Source organism: Nicotiana tomentosiformis, chromosome 1, assembly GCF_000390325.3.
Source record: "Nicotiana tomentosiformis chromosome 1, ASM39032v3, whole genome shotgun sequence".
In the NCBI taxonomy this organism is placed as follows: Eukaryota; Viridiplantae; Streptophyta; class Magnoliopsida; order Solanales; family Solanaceae; genus Nicotiana; species Nicotiana tomentosiformis.
The window spans coordinates 156423295-156442962 of record NC_090812.1 but is presented as its reverse complement, the minus strand read 5'-3'; the positions used below and the strand labels follow the sequence as shown (position 1 = coordinate 156442962).

General features: G+C 39.6%; 1 protein-coding gene and 1 long non-coding RNA gene across 3 annotated transcripts in view; both read left to right on the top strand.

The window, feature by feature from the left end:
- Positions 1-19668, top strand: part of LOC104091629 (putative disease resistance RPP13-like protein 1) — a 251621-nt gene that overhangs the window by 193813 nt on the left and 38140 nt on the right. The gene's annotated exons all lie outside the window — the stretch shown is intronic.
- LOC104096550 (uncharacterized) lies at positions 1908-4351 on the top strand. 2 transcript variants are annotated; one of them, XR_001969333.3, is made up of 4 exons: positions 1908-2143; positions 3166-3342; positions 3962-4020; positions 4102-4351. It is a non-coding gene; the product is annotated as an uncharacterized lncRNA (long non-coding RNA). The 2 variants fall into 2 exon arrangements; XR_686361.4 differs by having other exon boundaries at positions 3962-4351.

Sequence of the window (19668 nt, the reverse complement as noted above, 5' to 3'; positions counted from 1 at the left end):
TGCGACGGAAGTCATTTTCGATTGAAATTTGGTTGTCGAGTAAACCATAAGTTTCATAAAAATATATATTTTAAACATTAGTAATAATATTAGCATATTGAAAAGTGTCTTAAAATATTTTTTGCATATTAAATATTAATAATAATGTCTAAGAATTTATATTGGAGAAAGTTAAATAGAAATATTTTTTTTTCTTTTAATATATAAAAGATTATAATTGGTGGAACTTAATTTAACTTCTTGCTAAGTCAAGAGGATTCCAACAACAACAAGCCTTGTTCATAACTCAATATCAAAGTCTTTGTTTGGGGTCATGTAACATCGCTCCAATAAATAGATGTTATTACTTAACATGATCAGTCATGTACAAATATCTAAACTGAAAACAATATTTAAATAGCAGCATGAAAGTATTCCTTTTTGTGCAAATTTTCCCTTTCTATTTGGCTAGTAGATCCAACATGGAGAAAAGGTCTCCTAACATTAATTTTATCTTTTCTTTGTTATGAAAGGAAAATAATTGGTGAATCTAGTATACAGTTTTCATTTCATTTCATGGGAGGTGTACATGAACCCACGCACACTCCATTATGAAGTCTTTGTCTTAGTTTTTTTCTTCTTAATAATTGACCGGACATTATGACGTTTTTCTACGAAGTCTTCTTTGTTGTTTAATCAAAGAACTATGGTGCCATTTTCTTCACGTAACACTGACTTGTTTCTATTCGCTCAAACCCCTACTTTGGGGCAGGAGAACTTTCCTTCAATATTTCACGCTTTTGATGCACTAAACCTTAGTTTGCTTAGCTTTCTGTTCCACCAATAAGTCCTTCGATGTTTTTATGAGGTTAATGATGTTTTTTTTATCTCTTTTCTTTTCTTCGTTTGAATGCTTGTGTTTGATTTGATGAAAGAATTTTTTGATTGGAAATTGGTTAATGAATATAAAAGAGTTAAGAGAGTTGTTAGAAAAATAACTTTTGTCCATAAGCAAAAGCAAGTCATTTTCCCTCACTTGATGAAAATATTTCCATGCTTTTTTATGTAATAACTGCAGTCGTACCAAACACGCTCTCGTGGATCTAGCTGGGTGGTTTTTACTTCATCCACAGGGGAGGTGTACATGTGGACCCCAAAATGACCATGATAAAGTTATTCCTTTTGTTCCTTCTTGGTCTATTTCAAAAAGAATGATCTCTTTCTAAGTTTGAAAAAAACACGTAACTTAAACTTTCAACTCTATCGTTAATAAGAAGTTTTTATATGCTTGTTTCTTTAGGCTGTCCAATGCTTTTTATACATTGCAAATAACTAGTAATTAAAGACACATTTCAAAATGTTAGGATCCACTTCCCAGTTTCCTAGCATTTGCATAAGTAAAAAAAGTTGACCACCATATCTGAATGTTTAATTTTCTAAGCTATCACATCAACAAATATTTCCACAAGAGAGAATGTCCAGTTTTCTTTGAACAAAGTGAAAAATGCACATCATCGGTTTTGCTACATTGAGAATATTCTATTTAGTTTTTCCCTTTAGAATATCAAGATTCTTGATTTGGGCCATATAACAACGCTTCACTTGATGAAGTGAAAACAATCTGTATCAACTTTCAGAGTTTGGTGATGCCATTTTATTATTTAATTAGTTGGTATTATTCACTTAAAAATTAAGCAAAAAGTAGAAGAGGAGACCAAATAAGTCTAAAATCTATAGGCAAAAACACTAGGTAATTTGTTTTAACACTACAAAAAATAGGAGATTTTACGGCGGTTTCTAAATAGGAGATTTTTAGACACGCCACATTAAGCTTTTAATTTACGACGGTTGAGGTTTATTATGGGGGTTTCAAACCGCCGCTATGTTTAATTATTATTTTCAACTTGTTCAGACTTCAGACTAAAAAATTTTGAGACTCCCTCCGCCGCTCAAACCAAAATTAGAACTCCCTCACTCCTCCCAAATAAACCTTAGTCTTGCAATTTTCCCTCTCCCTCTCCCTCTTATCGATATGGCGCAGATTTCCAGTCGCCGTAGCTTGCGACTCCCTCATCTCACCAAGTATCTCGATTGGAAGCCGCTGGTCTCCAATAAAGCTTCCGAGGAGTTCAGCAACCTCCATCTCCAAACAAAATTCAGCGAGGTCCTTTCAATTTTTCTCTCATTTTCGCTATTTAATTACTGCTTATTTATTAATGCAGATTGTAGATCTAGGGTTTCATTTGCTCTGTCTATGTAATTGTTGAATCTATGCTTAGCTTATTTATTCATGTAGATCTAGGGTTTCATTTGCTATGTCTGTGTAGTTTTCGGATTTGTGCTTAGCTTGCTTTTTGCTACTTCTTCTGTGTGAAATTGTTTTGTGAAATTGGATTGATATTATTCTTTTTCTCTGCCGAGGTGACATGAAAACAACATTTCTGCAGGCTATGAAAGTACACCAATTGTTGGTTCTTCTACAATTTTCCTCTGCTTTGGTAAATTCCTATGGTGTTTGTTTCAAAATTTGTAAAACAATTAGTAAGAATTTGGATCCCGCTTATATTTTCTTATTTGGGGTTTGTCTTATGGTTTTGATATTTAGTATTAGCACTACTACTGCTATTTTCTACAACTTTTTTTAGAGTACTTTCGTATTTACTTTTGATTTTGCTCTGCCATGCCATGTTTGTACTGTCCAAATTTCACATTGTTTGTGAATTAGAACTCTTGACCTTAAGTATATAGATTTCATATATTGAGTTTTTATGCTTGTCAGTTTGTTATACTATATGTTGTTGTTAGTCTGGTTATACATAACTATTTTTCTATGTTCGAATGTCATGAAATAGTCTATCCATATCTACAAATGACTACATTATCAACTTTCATGAATTTAACTAAGTTTCTTTCTATCCATGAAGCTACTGAATTTAACAAATATCCAATGTTTAATCCGATGATTTCTTCTATTGTTGCTTGCTATTCTCTCTATAGTTGTAATCTGCGATTATGTTTATTATTATTATTTTTAATTTCATTTTAGTTTGTATTGAGAATACCCGGGTTCATCTAATTTTTTAACGTCTTCTATATTCAGAAACCTCTCATGTTTGAATTTATGGGATTCTTCAGGATTTGTGTATTTTTCTCTTTTCACTCACTCGTCATTTTCTCTTTCTGAAGTGAATTGGAAAGGGATTTTGCCGAAGCTATCAATTTTGTGGATGAAGGAAAAGGGAAGGCTGGTGGATTGGAGAATTGGGGGCGTGAATTGTTGATGCAGTTATTTAGTTGTGATGGCAGGGAGACTTGACTTGAACCTCAACCAATGGCATTGAAAGTATCTGCTCGCGCCAAATGGTATTTAATTTACTCTACATAAGATAAGCTTTTAGAAGTTATAATAAGCTATATATTCATTCATGTGATTTTTGCTCATGCTTGTTGAATTTGCTTAAATGAACTAGTTAGTGTGTTGCTAATGCTTCTATTTGATGGGTAAGCTTTCACATAAACAGTTTGAATGATAGAATGCATATCTTATAGGATTAATACATGTACTTGGGTAGTTGAGGGAAGAGAATACTATATGCTATCCAGAGAAATGCTGCTGAAAATGGGGAAGAGAATGGTATATTACCAATCAATGCTCGTTATAAAAATTTACATGTAAACTTTAAAAATGATCTAATTCTCAGAGTAATGTTTATTGGCCTAATTGCTTCTTATATAAATTTACCTTTCAGAGTAATGTCTATTGAGCTGATGCCTCACTGCCATTTGTTTGTGAGAGTAATGTTTTCTTTTTTGCTTGTCTATAGAATAATGTCTATTGTGCAGAACATTGAGGTAGAAATGTCTGCTTCTATGTTCTATTCCTTGCTTTAGATTGATGATATGGTTTAAAAGATTCAACTACGTGGTTGTCACCACTAGGAAAATGTGTTATTCATCATAAAAAAAAAAGGTTTTGGTGCAGGTTGAAATTGGAAACTACACTTCATTCTATGAGTTGACATTCGTCTTCTATCCTAAAAGGTATTTACCTTGCAACTGTTACAACATTTGCAAAAAGTAGCAGCAACATTCACCTCTTACGCTGGTAATAATGCTTTCTAGATTCTGAACCTATCAAAGGAGACATGAGATTTCCATCGGTGTTGAATGACAAACTTCCTCTTTCCATTTCTACATTCATGTGAAACAGTTTGTAGCTTTTGTTTTGTTCTACAATGTTGTAGCAACGTTCCATTGTGTTCGACTAATTGTATTGTACCCTTTGTATATCAGCTGAGTTGATGTTTTGCATGTACATTTTGAGTTACCTTGGTTAGTATCAATAAAGTTTGATAAGGATTTGAATTTTTTATGTTTGTTTTTATGGTTATTTGTAATGGAATAATGTTACAGCCTATTAATTATTTTTTTATACAATGAGATCATATTACGGGGGTTATAAAGCCTCACAAATAATTCTTTTTTAAAAATCAGTGGGATCATATTGTGGCGGTTTTACACCAACTCTAATTATCTTTGAAAACCGTCACAAATTTAAAATTCAATTTGTGGGGGTTGTTGTAGAGGTTTCAAAAAACTGCCGCAGTATTGCTCGTGGCATTCGTAACTGTGGCATTTTTAAAAACTGCCACAATTCATTTTGTGGGGGTCGTAAACCGCCACAAATTATCAAAATAAGCATTTTCTTGTAGTGTAATTTGTCCAACCCTTGATGGACAGAGTTATTCAGTATTTATGCTAGTAAGAGGTAACAAGTATCCTGTAGAATTATCTGAGGTGTACAAGCTGACCCTGATACCACTGTTATAATGTTTTCCCTCGGTTTAGGGCTTGTGTTTAGTAGACCCTGATACCACTGTTATAATGTTTAGTAGAGGTGAATCCAGATTTTAAGTTCTATGGATTTAACCTTTAAGGTTTTTATACTTAAACTCATTGTATTTTTAAAGGTATGAATTCATATGTATCTACTATTTATTGTAATTATAGTAAATTCACACAAATTTTATACTACGTGTTGAAATTACTAGATTCACATGAACTTGGTACCAAAAGAACTATATCTGCCATATAATTAAGTGTGATGACCCAAAAGGTCATCTTATGTTTTAGAATTCGATTCTGCACTCTTAAGCCTTAAAAATCTCATTTTTACCCTCCTCGATTTCCGTACGTAGTCCAGGTATTGGCCCTGAAGGCTTATATGTTAAAAACTGATACAAATAAGAATTTTTGCATAAACACTTCAGTTGAGTTGACTTTGGTCAACATTTTTGGTAAAAAGGTTCGGATCTGTGTTTTGACGTTCCTGGTGGATCCGTATCGAAATATGGGACCTCGGCGTATGCCTGGAATTGAATTCGGAGGTCCCTAGCTCAAGTTATGAATTTTTGATGAAAATTAAAAGTCTAGAAATTTAATGGTTTTAAGAATTGGTTGATGTTTGACCTTGTTGATACCGGGTCCGTATTTTAATATCGGAGCTCGGTGTAGGTCCAATATAATATTTATGACTTATCCGTGAAATTTGATGAGAAACAGAGTTGGTTTGACGTGATTCAGACGTCCGGTTGTGAAGATAGAAAATTTAAAGTGTTCTGGAGAATTTCATTCGATTTAGTGCTAAATTCGTAGTTCTAGGTGTTATTTTGGCGATTTGATCGAGCGAGCGAGTTTGTATGATGTGTTTAGATTTGTGTGCATGTTTGGTTTGGAGCCCCAAGGGCTCGGGTGAATTTCAGATAGGCTACGGGATGTTTTGGACTTATAAAATCTGGTATTTTTGCTACAACAGTTGTTATGGTGTGTCCTTCGCGTTCGCGAAGGTACTCTCGCGAACGCGAAGGGTAAGCTGGCCATGCTGAGTTTTTCTTCTTTGCGAACGTGAAGGCTTGGTCGCGAACGCGAAGCGATGTGAGCTTTACCTTTCGCGAACGCGACCGGCTCATCGCGAACGCGTAGTGTAAGGGACCTGGGGGAGGGGTCAGTAACTCTTCATCGCGAACGCGAAGGCCAGGGGGCATAACCTTCGCGAACATGATTGGAGTCTCACTAACGCGTAAGTTGGCAAGCTCTGCTCTTCGCGAACGCGACAGTGTCCTAGCGAACGCGATGAACATCGTCGCCCAGTGCATAAACAATCCCAAAAATCAGACTTAAGCCATTTTTTCCACTTTTGAAAAACCAAACGGGCTAGAGACGATTTTCAAGAGACATTTTTTCCCCAAAGTGTTGGTAAGGGATTCTAAACCACATCCTTTCAATTACCCATTACATTTTATGAATTTGCAACCTAAAATCTAGAGTTTTCATTACCCTGTTCATGATTTAGAACTGGCAGCCATTGTTCACGCGCTGAAGATTTGGAGGCACTATCTTTACGGCATGCCATGTGTGGTATTCATGGATTATCAGAGCTTGCAGTATTTGTTCAAGCAGAAGGAGCTCAATTTGAGGCAGAGGAGGTGGTTGGAGCTATTGAAAGATTATGATATCACCATCTTGTATCATCCCGAGAAGGCCAATGTGGTGGCCGACGCTTTGAGTAGAAAGTCAGCTAGTATGGGTAGCCTTGCATATATTCCAATTAGGGAGAGACCGCTTACATTGGATGTTCAGGCCTTGGACAATCAGTTCGTGAGGTTGGATGTTTCTGAGCCCGGCCGTGTTATAGCTTGTACAGTTTCTCAGTCTTCTTTGTATGAGCGCATAAGAGATCGACAGTATGACGATCCTCATTTTATTGTCCTTAGAGACACAGTGCGACACGGTGGTGCCAAGCAGGTTACTGTTGGAGATGATGGAGTTTTGAGGATGCAGGGTCGTATTTGTGTGCCTAATGTGGGTGGACTTCGTGAGTTGATTCTTGAGGAGGCCCACAGTTCCCGGTATTCTGTTCATCCAGGAGCCGCCAAGATATATCAGGACTTGCGGCAACATTATTGGTGGAGGAGAATGAAGGAAGACATAGTTGCTTATGTAGCTCGGTGTCTAAATTGCCAGCAAGTAAAGTGTGAGCATCAGAGACTTGGTGGTTTACTTCAGAAGTTAGAGATCCCTGAGTGAAAATGGGAGCGTATCACGATAGATTTCGTTATTGGACTCCCACGGACTCAGAGGAAGTTTGATGCCGTTTGGATCATTGTGGACATGCTGGCAAAGTCAGCGCATTTCATTCCTGTGGCAGTTACCTATTCTTCGGAGCGGTGGGCAGAGATTTACATCTGCGAGATCGCCCGTCTTCACGGTGTACCCGTGTCTATCATTTCTGATCGAAGTACGCAGTTCACCTTGCAGTTTTGGAGGGTAGTACAGCATGAGTTGGGAACGCGGGTTTAGTTGAGCACGATGTTTCATCCTCAGACGGACGAAAAGTCCGAGCGCACTATCAGATCTTGGAGGTTATGCTCCGCGCATGTGTCATGGACTTCGGAGGACTGTGGGATCAGTTCTTGCCCCTTGCAGAGTTCGCCTACAAAAACAGCTACCAGTCGAGCATTCAGATGGCTCCCTATGAGGCATTATATGGTAGGTGGTGTTGATCGCCAGTTAGGTGGTTCGAGGCGAGGGAGGCTCGATTGTTGGGCACAGACTTAGTACAGGATGCCTTGGATAAGGTCAAAATTATTCAGGATCGACTTTGCACAACTCAGTCCAGGCAGAAGAGTTATACCGAGCATAGATTTCGTGATGTTGCATTCATGGTCGGGGAGAGAGTGTTGCTTCGGGTATCACCCATGAAGGGTGTAATGAGTTTCGGAAAGAAGGGCAAGTTGAGCCCTAGGTATATAGTACCTTTTGAGACTCTGGAGAGAGTGGGAGAGGTGGCTTATAGGCTTGCGTTGCCATCAGGGTTATCATCAGTTCATATGGTATTCCATGTGTCCATGCTTCAAAAGTATCATGGTGATCCGTCCTATGTGTTAGATTTCAGCTCTGTCCAGTTGGACAACGATTTGACTTACGAGGAGGAGCTGGTGGTTATTCTAGCCCGGCAAGTTTGCCAGTTGAGATCAAAGAGTTACCCTTCCGTTCGAGTGCAGTGGAGAGGTCAGCCTGTTGAGGCATCTACTTGGGAGTCCGAGTCCGATATGCGAAGTAGATATCCTCACCTTTTCACCAGGTCAGGTACTTTTCTACGTTCGTTCGAGGACGAACGATTATTTTAGAGGTGGAGAATGTGATGACCCTAAAGGTCATCTTATATTTTAGAACTTGATTCTACGCTCTTAAGACTTAAAAATCTCATTTTTACCCTCCTCGATTTGCATGCGCATTCCGGATTTTGGCCCAGAAGGCTTATATGTTAGAAACTTATACAAATAAGAATTTTAGCCTAAAAACTTTAGTTGAGTTGACTTCGGTCAACATTTTTGGTAAACGGGTCCGAATCCATGTTTCAACGGTCCCGGTGGGTCTGTATCGAAATATGGGACCTGGGTGTATGCCCAGAATCGAATTCGGAGGTCTCTAGCTCGAGTTATGAATTTTTGATGAAAATTAAAAGTCGGGAAATTTAATGATTTTAAGAATTGGTTGATGTTTGACCTTGTTGATACCGGATCCGTATTTTGGTTCTAGAACCCGGTGTAGGTCCAATATAATATTTATGACTTATCTGTAAAATTTGGTGAGAAACGGAGTTGGTTTGACGTGATTCAGACGTCCGGTTGTGAAGATAGGAATTTTAAAGTGTTCGTGAGAATTTCATTCGATTTGGTGCTAAATTCGTAGTTCTAGGTGTTATTTTGGCGATTTGATTACACGAGCGAGTTCGTATGATGTTTTTAGACTTGTGTGCATGTTTGGTTTGGAACTCCGAGGGCTCGGTGAGTTTCGGATAGGCTACGGGATGTTTTGGACTTTTTAAATCTGATATTTTTGCTGCAGCAGCTGTTCTAGTGTGTCCTTCTTCGTGTTCGCGAAGGGTAAGTTGGCCATGCTGAGTTTTTCTTCTTTGCGAACGCAAAGGCTTGGTCGCGAACACGACCGGCTCATCGCGAACGCGTAGTGTTAGGGACCTGGGGGAGGGGTCAGTAACTCTTCATCGCGAACGCAAGCAAGGACTCACGAACGCGAAGGCCAGGGGGGGCGTAACCTTCACGAACGCGATAGGAGTCTTGCAAATGCGTAAGCTTGGAAAGCTCTGCTCTTCGGGAATGCGTCAATGTCCTCGCGAACGCGATGAACACTGTCGCCCAGTGCATAAACAATTTCAAAAACTAGACTTAAGCCATTATTTCCACTTTTCAAAAACCAAACGGGCTAAAGGCGATTTTAAGGAGACATTTTCTTGTTCAAAGTGTTGGTAAGTGATTCTAAACCACATTCTTTCAATTACCCATTACATTTTATGAATTTTCAACCTAAAATCTAGAGTTTTCATGATAGAATTAGGGGTTTTGGGTAGAAACTAGGGATTTCGAAATTTGGGGATTTAGACCTCAAATTGAGGTCGGATTCCAAAACCAATTATATATTCGGGTTCGGGGGTGAATGGGTAAAAGGATTTGGTATGAACCTCGAGTTTTGACCAAGCGGGCCCGTGATCAATTTTTGACTTTTTGTGGGAAAGTTTGTGAAATCTAGATTTATGCAATGTAATTGATTCATTTAGCAATATTTGATATTATTGAGTCGTTTTTAATAGATACGAGTGGTTTGGAGGTGGATTCTAGAGGAAAAGCTGTAATTGAGTATTTAGTGTCCTTCGGAGTGAGGTAAGTGTCGTGGTTAACTCTGACTTGAGGGAATTAGGAACCTCAGACTATTTGCTATGTGAAAGTTATGTGAGTGGTGTATATATGAGGTGACGAGTGCTTATGCGCCGCCAATTTACATATTTTCCCCGTTTCTCCCATTTTTCTCATATTGTCTATTTCTCATGCCTAATTGCTATGTGTTTAGACTAGTGTTGTTAAATTTATCGTCCTTATCATGTTTGCGGATCTTCCGGTGATAATTGAGTATTTATTTCGAAGTTAAGGTTGATATTGTGGAATCAAATGTTGAAGTAATGCTTATACTTGTTATTTTATCTCTCTCTCTCTTGTTATTTGTTCATTTCATTATGGTAAGAGAGAGTGTTAATGCACGAAGGGTGATGTCGTGCCATATTGTGAGTGTTAATGCACGAAGGGTGATGTTGTGTCATGTTATGAGAGTTAATGCACGAAGGGTGATGTCGTGCCGTATCTATTGATTTATATTGTGAGGCTGAGAGTAAAAGTACGAAGAGTGATGCCGTGCAATTTTCTTCATTGTGTTTAGTTGTTTTCACCGGTTAAAAGCATGTTGACTGTTTCGGTTATCATTTCTGTTGTATCTCTTATATCTGGTGCCCCTTTAGCATGTCCCCCTCCCAATAGTACATGTTTAACTGTTATTGTTGTTTTCTTGTACATATACTGTTATCTACATAGGTTTATTATGTGGGTATCTTGTCATAGCATCGTCACTACTTCGTCGAGGTTAGGCTTGATACTTACCAGTTCATGGGGTCGGTTGTACTGATACTGCACTCTGCACTTTCTGTGCAGATTTTGGTACTGGCTCGGGTTGATCGAGATTTTAACTGTTGGACCCGCTATCCGGAGACTCAAGGTAGATCTGTCGGCGTTCACAGACCTTGAAGTCTCCGTCAATCTTTTCTGTTTTACTGTTTCTTTCATTCAAACAGTTGTATTTCTCTCAAACTATTACTTGTAGTGAATTCTAGAATGCTCGTGAATTGTGACTCCAGATTTGGGTGGTAGTAATTAATGTAGTTTTTATATTATTCGGTACTCACTATAATTCATCTTAGCTAATTGTTGTTATTTACTGAATGGAATAAGGGTTGGTTTAATGATTTTCTAACGTTGGTTTGCCTAGCAAGTAAAATGTTAGGCGTCATTACAGTCCCGACGGTGGGAATTTTGGGTCTTGACATTAAGCAAATAAAAAAAGAGTCATTGATACCTGAAGAAAACGACACCTAAGTTTTTTTGATCAAATTGAATTGAAGGATGACAGTGACACTCTTAATGAAATTTATCAGAGGGATTGATGGGCCAAGATTTATCCAAAGAGATTTTTTCCTATAGATACTATAATAGTAAATATATTACCTAGTTAACCAATAATTTTCAATTTACGAAAAGTATAGTTCAAATTATATACAAATGCGCGAAGATAGATCCTATCGGCTATCTGTTAACTTGTTTAAATATGTAATTAGTTCGAATGATTAATATCTTTCGCTTAAAAAAAATATGGCACAATTCACATACAAATTTGGACGAAATCCTCACCCAAAATATCCCCTGTTTCGAGTGTTTCCATAGACGTACTTAATTTAGCATTCAAAATTCATAATTTCTCCACAATTTGTCAGGATATAACACAAATTGTATTTCAAATGAGAATTCACAATTAGTTAGCTTTAAATCACATGGATTCTAATACAAATCGAAAATCAATTGTTATCGCACAATGAATTAGCTTTCTTTTTTGTACTTCCATGACGACAATATATGGCAATCATGCTTCTACTAAAAATATTAGGATCCACTTCCCAGTTTCCTTGCATTTGCATAAGTAAGAAAAGTTGACCACCATATTTGAATGTTTAATTTTTTAAGCTATCAGATCAAAAGTCTAATTTTCTTTTATGAAAGTGAAGGATGACTGTGATGGCACTCTAGATGAAATTATGAGAGGAAAACTGCACCTTGGACTATTCAACGGTTTTGCTATTTTGAGAATATTCTATTTAGTTTTTCCTCTTTGAGAATATCAAGATTATTGTTTGGGGTCACGTAACATCACTCCACTTGATGAAGTGAAGACAACTTTTATCACCTTTTAGAGTTTGGTGATATAATTTTATTATTTAATTAGATGATATTATTCACTTAAAAATTAAGCAAAAAGTAGAAGAGGAGACCAAGTAAGTCTAAAATCTCAAAAACACTAGGTAATTTATTTTAATTTGTCCAACTCTTGATGGACAGAGTTATTTAATATTTGTGCTGGCAAGAGGTAACAAGTATCCGGTAAAATTAGTTGAGGTGTAAAAGCTGACCCTGATACCACTGTTATAATATTTTTCCCTCGGTTTAGGGCCTGTGTTTAGTCGTGTAAGCGTAGAGGTGAATCCATATTTTAAGTTCTATGGATTCAGCCTTTAAGATTTTTATAATTAAACTCATTGTATTTGTAATGGTTTGAATTCATATGTATCTACTCTTTATTGTAATTATAGTGAATTCACACAAATTTTATACTACGCGTGGAAATTACGAGATTCACATGAATTTGGTACCAAAAACTACATCCGCTCTATAATTAAGCGAATAAAAAAAGAGTCATTGATACGTAAAGAAAATGACACCGGTGTTTTTTTATCAAATTGAATTGGCAGATGAGGGTGACACGCTTAATGAAATTTATCAGAGGGTTTGATGGGCCAAGATTTACACAAATAGATTTTTTCCTATGGATACTATATATAGTAGTAAATATATTACCTAGTTAAGCAATAATTTTCAATTTTCAAAAAGTATACAAATTATATACAATTGAGCGAAGATAGATCCTATCGGCTAACGGTTAACTTATTTAACTATGTAATTAGTGAGAATCATTAATATCTTTCGCTTCAAAAAAATTTGACAAAATTCACATACAGATTTGGACGAAATCCTCACCCAAAATATCCCTTGTTTTCTATTGTTGCCATAGACATACTTAATTTAGCATTCAAAATTCACAATTTCTCCGTAATTTGTTAGACTACAACACAAATTGTATTTCAAATGAAAATTCACAATTAGTTAGCATTAAATCACACGGATTCTGATACAAATCGAAAATCAATTGCTATCGCACACTGAAATAGCTTTGTTTCTTGTACTTCCATGACGACAATATATGGCAATCATGCTTCTACTCAATGATCGATGGAATAGTAGCGGTCGATATATTGATTTCAATGTCGATGGTACTGTAATCAACTCATATTCGAGCTATGATGCATTAGTTTTAGCCATTGCAGAGCATCTATTAATACATTAGAAAAGTATAAAATATTAAATACGAAAAAATAAAGTGTAACGATCCAACCGGTCGTTTCGAGAGTTATAGCCCCGTTTTCCCTATTTCTGCTTCCTTTTGTGTTTTTCAGCTATGTAATATTATACCGGGTTAGTTGGTTCGGGTCCAGAGTGGTTTCGTAGTAGATTGAGATACTTAGTCTCTAAAGTAGAAGCTTAAGTTGGAAAGGCCAACCAGATGTTGACCTATGTGTAAACGACCTCGAAATTTAATTCTGACGGTTCCATTAGCTTCGTTAGGTGAATTTGGACTTAGGAGTGCGTCCAGAATGTGATTTAGAGGTCCGTAGTAGAATTAGGCTTGAATTGGCGAAAGTTGGAAATTTGACTATTTTGGTCGGCATTAAAAAATTTGATATCGGGGTCGGAATGGAATTCCAGAAGTAGGAGTAGGTTCGTAGTGTCATTTGTGATGTGTGTGCAAAATTTGAGGTCATTCGGGCGTGGTTTGGTTGGTTTCGGTATCGGTTGTCGAATTTGGAAATTTAGAAGTTCTTATACTTGAATCCGAGGGTAAATTGGTGTTTTGATGTTGTTTTGAGTGATTCGAAGGTTCGACTAAGTTTGTATGTTGATATATGACTTGTTGGTATTTTTGGTTGAGGTCCCGAGGGTCTCGGGCGTGTTTCGGGGTGAGTTTTGAGCGAGTCTGGCATTTCCGAAACTCAGGTATGGTTCCGGTGCTTTGAATTTCGTGGACCTTAGCAAAATTTCGCGGACCACATAATTCTGCCGCGGCCGCACTTCGGGGAAAAGGTTCTGCAGATCCGATGGTCCGACTTCGGAAGCCCATATCTTTTGATCTACATGGAATTGTGAGATGATTCAAAAACATAAGTTGTAACCCTTCGTGTCTAGTTTCCAGAAAGGTAAGGAAGTCAGCATTTGGAAATATGTAGAGAAAGGTATGGACAAAATACTAAAGTCTGGCAGTGCAGCAACCAAAAAGTGTGGTCGCACCATTTTTTCACGACCGCAGGACCTGGGAGGTGCGGCCGCGCTTGGCATTTAGCGGACCGCATAGTGGGAGTTCAGAGGGTGCACTATATAAATGGGGCTTAGGGAATTATTTCACATTTTGGACCTAGGGAGCTCGGTTTGTGGCGGTTTTTTGTGCGTTTTTCAAGAAATTCATTAGGGTAAGTGATTCTAACTCGAATTAGGTTAATATACATGAATATATCAATGATTTCATCATCTGATTAGTACTTTAAGGTGAAAATTTAGGAAACATTGTAGATACTTCATAAAATGAAATTTTGGGATTTGAATGTCGATTCGAAGTCGGATTTGAGTGAAACTAGTATGGTTGGACTCGTGAGTGAATGGGTGTTCGTAATTTGTGACTCTCACCCGATTCAAAGTAATAGGTCCGGGGGCCGGGTTTGAGCCAATTTCAGGTTTTTGGTCTAAATTGGTAGTTTTGCTTGTGGAATTCATTCCATGAGCGTATATTGATGGTGTTGTACTGATTGTGAATAGATTCGGAGCATTTGGAGGCCGAGTCGAGAGGAAAGAGCATCACGGGGTAGATATTTAACCTGCTTGAGGTAAGTAACGATTGTAAATCTAGTCCTGAGGGTATGAAACCCCGCATTTCGTATCATTTTACTATTTTGAGGTAACGCACATGCTAGGTGACGGGCGTGTGGGCGTGCACTGTTAGGGATTGTGACTTGGTCCGTCCCGTAGCAACTGTAAAGTTGCATATTTTATTGAAACTATATGATACTTCTGTGTTTTAGAAAGAGTTTCTGTAAATTGGGCTGAATGCCATGTTTGGCCCTTGTGCCAATACTATTTGCACCCTTAGTGGCCTTTTCTTACTATTCCCTCACTGTTTTCTATTGAAAATTTATACTTAGTCATGATTATACATGTTTATTGTATAACTCTATTTTCATTACTCTATTTTGATGCATATAAATGTTGTTTTGGGCTGAATACCCTATTTTATTGAGAGCCCAAGTGGCTTGAGAGGTTTATGACTGAGTGAGGCCAAGGGCCTGATTGTGAGGATATTTATGGGATTGAGTTGCACGCCGCAACATGTTTGGTATAGGTTGAGGTCCAGATTGATTTATGTCATGATTTGGCTTGATATAGCACTTGTGGTGAAGGAGCCCCTCCGGAGTCTGTACACATCCCTAGTGAGCGCAGGTACCTACTGAGTGCGAGTGCCGAGTACTGAGTGACTGGGAGGCATGAGTGATGGTGAGGTATGCCCGATGGGATGTTTACGAGTGATTGTGAGGGGCTGTATACGAGTGATTGTGAGGTATGCCCGAGAGGCTGTTTATGATTTCATCATTTTTCTTTACCATTGCATTGAGCCTCTGTTTGAAAAATATCTTTAAATGATTTTATTGGAATTGGGTTTAAACGAGATGATTCGATTCAAATATTGATTTTAAAAGCATGTGGTATTTTACTGAGATTTCATGATATGAACTTTATATGCTTTACTGCTCGTCACTACTGCTCAGTCTTTATTTACTGTTGTTATTTACTGAGTTGGCGTACTCACGTTACACCCTGCACCTTGTGTGCAGATCCAGATGTAGCTGGACACGGTAGCGACTATTACCTATTTCGGTTGCAGATTTTCTCGGGGATAGCAAAGTAGCTGCCTGGCGATCGCCACCCTGCTCTTCTCCCTCCTATCTTCCTTTAATTGTATTTAGCTATTTTCCAGACTATGTTAGTCTTGATATTGTTAGACAAATTGTAGTAGATACTCATGACTAGTGACACCTCGATGTCGGACTGTTCTTTTCCGCACTTTTGTTTTAATTTGAAATCCTTTACGAAGGCTTTTATGTTAAATGGCCTTGAAATTATCTTTGAAATGAAAATATCGGTTTATTTTGGAAATGAGTCGGCTTGCCTAGTTCCACGATAGGCGCCATCACAACAGGGTTAGTTTGGGTCGTGACAGATTCGTATCAGAGCCTAGGTTGCATAGGTCTCACTAGTCATGAGCGGGTTTAGTAGAGTCTTGTGGATTGGTACGGAAACGTCTGTACTTATCTTCGAGAGGCTGCAAAACCCTTAGGAAACTCCACATTCTTGAATTCTTGTCGTGCGAAGCTGTTGATTCTAGTAACTAAATATCTGTTGTTTCATTGTCTCATAGATGGTGAGGACTCGTACTACTGGTCAGGAGGGCCAGCCACTAGAACCACCAGCCAGGGCCGCGGTAGAGGCTGTGGTAGGGGCAGAGGTGCAACCCGTACAACAGCTGGGGCAATACCTGCAGATCAACCAGTTGTCCCAGATCAGGACCAGGTTCCGGTTGTTGATGCACCAGCTTAGGCACCACCTATGCCTAATGTGATTCCAGGCCTTCAGGAGGCCCTAGCTCAGATTCTGACCGTGTATACCGGCCTTGCACAGGCGGTCTCTATCTCGACGGCCGCAACCACTTCTCTGGTCGGGGGAAGCACAGACACTCAGACTCCCGTCGCTCGCACACCCGAGCAGGTTGTTCAGGGACACCAGACACCGGGGGCACCACCAGCCAAGCTAGTTTCAACTGCACAGGATTATGTGGTTCCTGCTATGCCTGAGGATGATCAGCGTAGGTTGGAGAGGTTTGGGAGACTCTAGCGACCACCTTTCAGTGGCACAGAGAGAGAGCGGATGCTCAGGACTTCTTGGACAGGTGTTAGAGGATACTCCGTACAACTGGTATTCTAGAGACTTGTGTGGTCTCATTCACTACTTTTCAGTTTTTCGGGGCTGCACTCAGATGGTGGGAGACTTATGAGAGGCATAGGCCTATTGGCGTAGCACCCCTTACTTGGCAGCAGTTCTCCGTGGTCTTTTTGGAAAAGTCCGTGCCTCGGTCCCGCAGAGAGGAGGTGCGCAGACAGTTTGAGCGGCTTTGCCAGGGTGATATGTCTATGATGCAGTATGAGATGCGATTCTCGCAGCTGGCCCGACATGCTATTTGGTTGGTTTCCACAGACAAAGAGAGGATCATGAGGTTTATTGATGGTCTCACTTTTCAGCTACAATTTCTTATGAACAGAGAGAGGGTGTCTGGTGCTACCTTTGATGAGGTTTTTGACATTGCTCGGAAGATTGAGATAGGTCGCGGTCAGGAGAAGGTTTAGAGGGAGGCCAAGAGGCCTCGTGGTCAGGGTGGATTCAGCGGTGCTCCTTTTGGGGGTCAGTTCCAGCACGGTAGAGGTCGTCATTTCAGACAGGCTCAGTCAGCTTGGCCATTTCACCGTGGTGCATCATCTGGCCATGGTTCTCACAGTTATCAGCATGGCCGTTCATCTCTTGGTGCCCTTCTAGCACAGAGTTCTTCACATGCTCCATCGGGTCAGAGTTCGTCTATGTTGGGTCCTTCTGCTAGTCATCTCGGGGCTCGGGGCTCCCTTCAGTTCCCTTCACCAGCACCAGGGATTGTTTTAAGTGTGGGGAGTTTGGGCATTTGTGGAGGCATTGTCCTCATCATCATGGAGGTCTTTCTTAGCAGAGGATTCAGCCTTTGACTTCAACACCAGTTATTTCACCACCCACCCAGTCAACTCGGGGTGGAGGTCAGTTAGATAGGGGTTGCCCTAGAGGGGGAGGCAAATCAGGGGGTGGCCAGGCCCATTTCTATGCCCTCCCTACCAGACAAGATGCTATTGCTTCAGATGTTGTGATTACAAGTATTGTCTCAGTTTGTCACAGAGATGGCTCCGCATTATTTGAACCTGGTTCCATGTATTCATATGTTTCCTCGTATTTCGCCCATTTTCTGGATATGCCTCGTGAGTCTTTAGTTTCATATGTTCATGTATCTACTCATGTGGGTGATACTATTGTTGTGGATCGCGTATATTGGTCATGTGGTGACTATTGGGGGTCTGGATTCCCAAGTGGACCTTTTCCTGCTCAGTATGGTTGACTTTGATGTGATATTAGATATGGATTGGTTATTTACATGTCATGCTGTTCTATATTGTCACAAAAAGACCGTGATGTTGGCGATGCCGGGATTTCCAAGGGTTGAGTGGAGTGGTTCTGTAGATTATGTACCAAGTAGGGTGATTTCATATTTGAAGGCTCAGCGTATGGTTGAGAAGGGTTATCTGTCTTATTTGGCTTTTGTGAGGGATGTTAGTATTGAGACTCCTACCATTGATTCTGTTCCGGTGGTACTTAATTTTCTGGATGTGTTTCCTGCAGACCTGTCGGGCATGCCGCCTGACAGGGATATTGACTTTGGTATTGATTTGGTGCCGGGCACTCAACCCATTTCTATTACACCATATCGTATGGCACCGGTGGAGTTGAAGGAATTGAAAGAACAACTTCAGGAACTCCTTAATAAGGGGTTTATTCGACCTAGTGTGTCACCTTGGGGTGCAACGGTTCTATTTGTGGAGTAGAAGGATGGTTCCATGAGAATGTGTATTGACTACTAGCAGTTGAACAAGGTCATAGTCAAAACCAAGTCCCCTGCCTCGTATTGATGATTTATTTGACCAGCTTCAAGGAGCGAGGGTGTTCTCCAAGATTGATTTAACGTCCGATTATCACCAGCTGAAGATTCGGGATTCGGATATTCTTAAGACAGCTTTCAGGACCCGGTATGGCCATTATGAGTTCTTAGTGAAGTCTTTTGGGCTGAGCAATGCCCCAGCAGCGTTCATGCATTTGATGAACAGTGTATTCCGGACCTATTTGGACTCAATCGTTGTTGTATTTATTGATGACATCCTGGTGTACTCTCATAGCCATGAGGAGCACGCTCGGCACTTGAGGACTGCATTACAGAGATTGAGGGAGGAGAATCTTTATGCAAAGTTCTCCAAGTGTGAGTTTTGGCTCAGTTCTGTAGCATTCTTCGGACACGTGGTGTCTAGTGAGGGTATCCAGGTGGATCCGAAGAAGATAAAGGCGGTGCAGAGTTGTCCTAGACTGTCCTCAGCCACGGAGATTAGGAGCTTTCTTGGTTTGGCGGGTTATTACCGTCGCTTTGTGGAGGGATTTTCATCTATTGCATCTCCCTTGACCAAATTGACCCATAAGGGTACTCCACTCAGGTGGCCAGATGAATATGAGGAGAGCTTTCAGATGCTCAAGACTGCCTTGACCACAGCTCCAGTATTAGTTCTGCCATCAGCTTCAGGTTCTTACACTGTGTATTATGATACCTCGAGAATAGGCATTGGATGTGTTTTGATGCAGGAAGGTAGGGTGATTGCCTATGCCTCGCACCAGTTGAAGACCCATGAGAAGAACTATCCTGTCTATGATCTTGAGTTAGCAGCCTTTGTTCACGCCTTGAAGATTTGGCGTCATTATTTGTATGGGGTTCATTGTGAGATTTATACTGATCACCGGAGTCTACAACATCTGTTTAAGCATAAGGATCTTAATTTGCGTCAGCGGAGATGGTTGGAGCTTCTTAAGGACTATGATATCACTATTTTATACCATCCGGGGAAGGCCAATGTGGTGGCCGACTCTTTGAGTCGCCGAGCAGAGGGTTTGGGGAGTTTAGCATATCTTCCAGTAGCAGAGAGACCTTTGGCATTGAATGTTCAGGCCTTAGCGGTCCAGCTTGTGA